Genomic DNA, 8307 nt, shown 5'->3' with positions numbered 1-8307 from the left:
GTTAAAGAGCAAACAGGAGGACATGAGGAATAGAGCTTTATGTTACTTGATGGATCTGACCTGAATGTAACATGGGAAACATTTCTGATGAGGCAGATCTCATTACCGCATGAAGGGATTTAAAACCTGTCATATTACTGAAACTAATGACACAAAGCTCTTTGTGGTGCAGTGCAGTCATAGTGTGCCTGTCTGGCTAGAGCCATAGTCACATACTCTAATATGACACATTGTTTTCAAATAACCTAGAGATGGTATTAAATAATGTGTGTGGCAATCATTGTGCATACAAATAGAATTTACTGTTTTGTCAGCCTCAGTGCTCAAGCTGTTTCACCTGAGCTGATTTTTTTGAAAATTCCTCAGGCAATTTTTTTTCCTGTCAGAACAATAAATATTTGATTTCTTAGATTCAGTATTTGCGTACATCTGTTTGAATTTGGATTGTGTACAGCTTCTTCAGTATGTGCTATAACATTTTATGCAATTTTCACTTTTTTCATAGCCACATCTTGCTTGCAGAATCACCTGCTGTTTGTGTCAGTCACTGGGACTAATGTATAGCAATCCATCCATCCATCCATCCATCCACTCCATCCATCCATCCATCCATCCATCCATCCATCCATGTAATTTAAGTTCAGTATAAATACATTTGATCTCCAAAGCCCTCAGAGGCTTATTAAAGAACATTACTGAACAACATAATGAAGACCATATAACACAGCAGACAGGCCAGGGAGACAGCTGTGGAAGTTTAGGTTATAAAAACACATAGCAAGCATATCTCACAGTTCTGTTCAGTCCAACATCTGAAAATGCAAAGAGTCTGGCATTATGGAAAACCTATCAAGACTTCCACAGAAACTGACAATCCAGGCAAGGAGATCAAGTCATCATCCAATGGCCTTTGAGTTTTGATAGTTACCTTGGTGTTGCATGTTGATTTTTCGGGGTTGTGATAATTTTGGGTTTTGTTGCCTACAATGTTGCGTACAAGGTTCACTCTTGTTTTGAGATTATTTATTCTCGCTTGTTTTTTTCTTTATGAGATAAATTACATTCATTTTTAGTGTTAGTCTTTACCTTTTCGCTTAGCAGATCCTTTGCTGTTGTTTTATAATCACAGTATATTCAAATTTGTGTTAATTCATATTTTTAACTTAAGTCCTCAGTTCAGGTCCTCCAACATCTGCACTACGTTCTGTTGCATGCACTGTCCTCTTTTTGTTTCCTGGTCACTGATAACCTCACTTGCAGTTATAAGTCAGAAAGTATCCATCGTTCCTCGTCAGATCCTTCCATAACCTGCCATGTCTGTCTGCCTGTCCTTTCCTTGCCTTGTCTGCTTACCGTTGTTCAGTGTGTAAATTGTCCTCACCAGTGTTTTCTAGTTACTGTTATGTGTCTAGCCTCGATCAAAAAATATTTCCATCATAAACTCGCTAAGATTAGCAGGCTGTGAGACACCTCTGTCCTTTCATAAATCACAAGTGGAGACACCAATATCTCACACAGCTGTGAGCATTTAGAAACGACACCAGTGGTGCAGGATGACAGACAGTGTGGTGTAGGATTCGATTTTAGACGACACATAAAATGTGCTTTGGAAATCCCTCCATGTAAATATATTTTTAAAACAGTAATGGTGAACAAACCTTTTTTTCTTTTTTTTCTTGGTGAACAAACTTACTGTAGCCATCATGTTGATCGCTAAGCAGATGCTTCAAATTGACAGGATTTATCTCACATTCTTAGTCTTCTTGTTGAAAGTCTTGTTTACGCTTATAAATCCCCATGGCTGGCTGGTGGCACAGAGCATACATCATCACTACATCACTCTCCTGATATGTGAAACCGGATTGCCACCATACAAGACAGCTGATGCAGTACTAGGACCACCTCAATTGGAGAGTCAGAGGAAAAACAGAGGCGGGCTGACTTCTATCCCCCTCGCCATCACATTCCTTTCATTAAACACATGAATACGGCAAAAAGGGCCTTAATCCCGCTTCAACAACAAATCATGATGGACCATTAATATGAAAAACAGCCAAGATGCACATGGTGACTTCGGGAGAGCTGCACAGATCCATACCTCAGGTGAGAGAATATGTTGACAGGACAGTTGTTAGTTGTGCACCCAAAAAATCAAACCTTATGGAAGAATTGCATGAAAAAAAGGTCATTGCTGAAAGAAACCCATAGGAAATCCAAGTAGTAGTTTGTCGCAAGCCAGGTTGGCGATTCTTTCCTCAGATGAGACCAAAAATGAGTGTTTGGCCTAAATGCAAAAAGCTTTCAAAGATAACTAATGCCCCCCACATTAACCCACAATGGTGGTGAGACTGGAATGCTGGTCAGAGTTGATTTTAAGATCAATGCTGCTAAATAGAGGGTAATCCAGGAAGTTAACCTGTTAGAGGCAGCAAAAGACTTGAATCAGGATAACAACTTTAAACATAAAGCCTAAGGTACAATGGAAAGGTGTAGATCAAAACATATTAATGAATTCGAATAGCCCAGTCAAAGTACAAACATAAATCCAATTGATAATCTGTTAAGACTTAAAAACTACTATTTGCAGAAAATCTATGACTGAGTTTAAAATTTGTTTAAAAAAAGAATGGACAAAAACTTCAGACTCTAGATGTCCAAAGCTGGTAGAGACATACTCTAAAAGACTTGCTGCTGTAATTGCAGCAAAAAGTGCTTCTACACAGTATTGAGTCTGTATGTCTGAAATTTAAGCCTGACCTTTACCTGAATAACTGTTGAAAATCACTTATCATTGTTCTTTCACTTCCTAATTGTGCTGCACTTTAGGTTGGTCTATAACCAAAAGTTCTAAAAAAAATGTATTGATATTTGTTGTGACAATGATACAAGATGTGTAAAGATTCAGGGTATCTTTTGCAGGGCACTCTATCTTCCATCTTTTTATTGGAAAACCCATGCAGTTTACAAACTTCTGAAAATACTCTAGCATCATGTCTTATATCAAATCCACCTTGAACCAGGCTTAGATCTATACCATGACTTCTGTCCTTAGATGTTTTTTTACTCCTTTTGAAGCTTTTCAAAGGCTGCAGCTGGAGCATGGCCTCAACAGCAGGAGTCACCTTCAGCCTTCTGAGTAGCTTGTTTTCCTTTGTCATTGGCAACAGACATATCCTCAGAAAAGGTGTGAGAATCCTGATCTCTCTCTCAGGCTGGGAGAATCGTTACGGTTACAAAAATTAGCACAGCAGTGAGCTTTTTCAGGGTATCCCAGGTGAGGAGAGAAACTGTAGCCAATTGGAACAGGGCTGTCTCCAGACTCTCCCCACATAACCAGTCAGCAGCAGAGTTTATGGGCTGGGTGAAGAATCGTCTAACAGAGCAGCTAGGCTGTTTCCCAATGAAACAATTGATTACTTAAAATGTTCTTAACAGGAGAATGATGGCACATCATGCCCTGAACTCCTTATGAGATTTACCTTAATACTACTTCACTTGCAAGGACCATGTCATAACAAGTTAGTTTAAAGGTTTAATGACACAAGAGAATTGGAGATGAGTCACACAGGATGAGATCAATGGGGAGACTTGCTGTTGGAGCTTTGGGAGAAGGAGACTGAGCATTGGGGTATGGTCTCAAGGAACCACATTTTCCAGAGCTAACTTAGGACCCCCCAGATTGAACCTAGAACAAGGATGAGGGAGAATAGAAGTGAAGATTGAGGCAGATAAGTCGGGGAAGATAAGGATGATAAAGGCAATGAAAGAATGTGACAAATTGAAGTTGATGGGTGAGTCTGATATAAGTGGAATGCTGGGTAATTAGAGGTGTGATTAAAGCGTGGCCCTGCTCCAGAACCTATTTAAACATATTAACTTCATAAGTGGCAGCCTTTTGCTATTTCGTTCACTACAGTTTAAATATATCGTTCAGGATGAGTGCAGCCTCTCTTTTGTAGCTCAAACCAAAAAGTTATGTATTTGCAGACGTGAAGAAAGAATACATGGAGGAAAAACAAGCAATTATCTAGAAAAACACGCTGGTCACTATAAGCTGTTTTGTAAATAACTGAAGATTACACACTTTGGGCTTTACTAAGCAGGCTATCTTACCTTTGTACTGAAAAGACTGCACTTGTTTTATTTTGTCCCTTATATACGTTTAAACACACAACTTTTCCAAGACAACAGCTGTTTTCATCACTTGGTCAATAAGCAGCTCAGTGGAGGAGGTTTTTGATCATTCTTTTTAGCTAAGAGCAGCAGCAACAGATTGATAACATCTTTTTCCAGGTTTTACACCCATCTGTTCATGGCTTTAAGCCCGCTAAATATGCTAAGTTAAATGTACAGTATCAAAGGTTGTATTGTACTGCGTAATGGATCTTTAACAGGCACCAAGGACAAGTTTGAGACATCATGAAATAATCATATTATTGCTACATGTCATTCCTTAGTGTTGTCAGTAATGTCACAGTTGCAATGTTACTTTTCCAGGAGAGAGAATCACTGTTTGCTTGGAAGTACACTCCTGTTCTCTGTTTCCTTACCAAGCTGACTGAACAACACCATTATACAAACTGAAAGTGATTGTTTTGAAAATAGTGAAAAAAGACATCATGAACAATTGGACGGGGTCCTCAAAGACTAACTCAAACTGTTTTGATTTTTCAGCTGAGAGCAACCATATATCAATGTTACTATTTAATGATAAAATATAATTTGTATAATTTTCATGAAAAGAACAACAAAGGTTTATAGAAAATGAAAAAACTTAGCGCCTTGTCAAAATAACCATGAGCCACTTGTCTGTCTGGGGAAGGAGGAACAGTCATGTCTGGGTAGGTTGGTATATGTACCACACTCTTTGCATTTTCAGATGATAGACTGATATATTTTCTGTGAGATATTCAAAGCTTGGCATAAACGAGCTGTAAACTTATCCACAACTGTATCCCTGTGTTCCTCGGTCTTCATGATACTGTTTGTTCACTTGTATTCTTTAAGAAACCTCTGAGGCCTTCACAGAACAGCTGGATTTATAGTAAGACGAAGGCCTAGTTCACACAAAAATGAAAACAATATCGTGTCAAAAGCAATTTTGAAAAAATGTGCATCCACACGAGTGCAAGCAGCAGCACTGAAAACGTATACTTGCTGACACTGTCACAGAAACTCTTTAAAAACAGTGGACATAAACATCTGGGATGCGAGGTAAACACAGCAACAGGGCAGCAAAGAGGCGCATGAGGGTTGGAGCTATGACGTCATCATTTCAGAAAAGACGTGTTTCACATGTACAACAGGAACTCAGAACTTGGGTTTTGAAGACCCAGTTTCAAAAATGATCTGTTTGCCAAAACGCCAAAACGCTGGATCTGTGTGGAAAGAGTGCCTATAAGACAAAATATCTTTGCGGATACACCTAAGCTCATCTCCATGTGGAAGGGGCCTAAATTACTCACACATGGACTCTAGATACGAACTAGGTGACCCTTGAATGCAATTGATTGCACTGGATTTAACTTAGAGGAATCAGAGTAAAATGGACTAAATACAAATGCATGCCACACTTTTTAGATTTGTATATGTTTACAGAGACTCTCCATTTAATCTGAGTGAGCTTGAGCTATTTTACAGTTAAGCTCTTGATGTGTAAAGCTGGTAGAGACATACCTCAAAAGACCTGCATCTGTAATTGCAGCAAAAAGTGGTTATTGAAAGTGTTGACCCTAATGGACTGAAATGCATATTACACTTTCAGTTTTTTAATTGTAATTTTATTTTTCTAAAACTATGTATAATTTTCCTTCCACTTAACAATCATGCTCTATTTAGTGCCAGTCTATCACCTGAACTCCTAACAAAATAGAATGAAGTCTGTGGTTGTAACATGGCAAAATGTGGAAAAGTTCAAGAACAATAAATAGTTTTTCAGAGCACTGTATATTGTTTTCATGTAGTACATTTATCATACGTGTTTTTATATAGGACTGCACGGTGCCACAGTTGGTAGCCCGCGGTCTTAGCATGCTCTCGCTATGTATGCATGTTTTCCCTCCCAATACTCTGGCTTCCTCTCACAGTCCTACAAATCGACTGCTAAGTTAATTGATTTCTCTAAATTGCCCTTTGGTATCAGTGTGTGCTTGCATGGTTGTCTTACCTATGCACATCTGTGTTTTCCTGTGATGGACTGGTGACCTGTCCTTACAAACAACACCCGGGAATCAACAGTGACTGCCATTGCACAATTAAAATGATTTGTGACCATTTCTTTGCTCACTTAATCTCACTGACACCCCTACAGGCATTCTGTCATGAAAACTTTACAAATATGTCATGGTCAGCTTTATAAACTATAATAGAAGGTTATTAGAGTGTCAAAAACAGCGGCATACTGTTGCCTGCCTTTGCGATTTTGTCCTCTCTGCCAGTGTCAAGTTGTCAGCGCAGTTTCCTACAGCAGCCTACCAGTATTCTTATGAGAACACATAGGTTCATGATGTTTTATGGAACATTTTGCCACTATTTCACACAGAGCTTTTAACATTGGGTTGGTTTTTGGTTTGGAAATTTTTGATTTGAGATGTTTTGTGTCTCAGATCTTGGCTATAGAATCCAAATCTCGATTTGAGCTAATTTACAGGCAGCACATGCTGTTTACAACCCTCTGTACCGCTGCTTCACATGCCTTCACATTTTCTAATTGATTTTATACTAAAACCCATGTTTATTGTTGCCTCCTCCAAAACAGTTTTCACTCTGCTGCATGAATCATTGCATCTGTTAGCAGAGATCTCTACTTCTCAATCCTGAAAGCTGTCGCTGTGTAGCGCTCAGCGAAGGCACATATGGAGGTGAGTAATAATCGTGTTTATGTGCCTAATAGTTTGTTAATGCTGATGGATGGTAGCCATTCGTTTTGATGAACGCAGAATCACTTGTTCTATTTTTTGTAGGAATGTAGGAACATATTCTGTGAGCTTCAAACATTTAATGGAAAAGAGTTTTAAAGCTGCTGGAAAGTGTACTGTTGATTTTGTCCTATGAAAGCATCCCAAACTTCTGCCTGACGCAAACAATTAAAAGCTCAGACGTTGGGTAGTTCACACTGAAATACCAGGTCTGCTAAATTGGATCTCCTCCATATAAAGGAAGTGCAACATTCCTTATATACAATCTGTACTCATTCTCTGTCTGCTTGCATTATGAACAACTGAACACCATCACAGAATAAATTAAGCCAGAGGACAAGAAGGGTTTTAACATAATCCCATTCAAGGAAATTAACAATTTCTGACCTTAATGCCTAAATGCACTGAGTAGCTGCCATGTGACTGGCTAATTTGAAATTGGCTTTAACGAGCAGTTGGACAGGTGTACCTAATAAAGTGGCCGGTGAGTATATATATATATATATATATATATATATATATATAGAGAGAGAGAGAGAGAGAGAGAGAGAGAGAGAGAGAGAAAGAAAGAAAGATAGGAAGATTGTGTTCCAGATTTTGGTCATACTTACAAAATAGATTGTTCAAAAGCATTTTTTCTTAAATTGCCTTTCAAGAGTTCCATAGAGTGGTCTCTCTCTGTCTTGCCATTAAATATCCTTATAACATATGTCTAACTTTACTGTTTGACGCCGAGGCTAACTGAACCATAGAGAAGAGCCATTTCTTGGCTTACCACTTGGCTGAGCAGGACAAAAGGCAGCCAGACCAATGAATGCCAGTCATCAATTGTTTTCTGCAGATAACTGTACTGGAGCGACTGCATGCCGATTCCAGTCACACCACAACTGGGAAATGTTCCAGACTGCAAGACACAAACTACTCTCAGTGTAACAGGAAGACACAGCAGACCTTGGGCTGTACGCATGTGTACACAAGGAAACTTTCTATTACAAATATATTTAAAGTGGCACCAAATTTCAGTTAACAGTGTGGAGTTAAAAGAACGGAGATTTGGGAAGATGAAAGCCATTATAAGTTATAAGTTATATAAAGTTAGCCTTAAACCATGCAGGGGAAATAGAAACGTGGAAGAAAACTGTACTTTTTGGCCTTTGTGAAAAACTAGTGAACTAACACTGTGCATCAACATACAGGTCCTTCTCAAAATATTAGCATATTGTGATAAAGTTAATTATTTTCCATAATGTCATGATGAAAATTTAACATTCATATATTTTAGATTCATTGCACACTAACTGAAATATTTCAGGTCTTTTATTGTCTTAATACGGATGATTTTGGCATACAGCTCATGAAAACCCAAAACTCCTATCTCACAAAATTAGCA

The sequence above is a fragment of the Girardinichthys multiradiatus genome, chromosome 6 (genome assembly GCF_021462225.1).
Source record: "Girardinichthys multiradiatus isolate DD_20200921_A chromosome 6, DD_fGirMul_XY1, whole genome shotgun sequence".
NCBI classification, from domain to species: Eukaryota; Metazoa; Chordata; class Actinopteri; order Cyprinodontiformes; family Goodeidae; genus Girardinichthys; species Girardinichthys multiradiatus.
The sequence above is the reverse complement of the archived record's forward strand: the minus strand, read 5'-3'. Positions refer to the sequence as shown.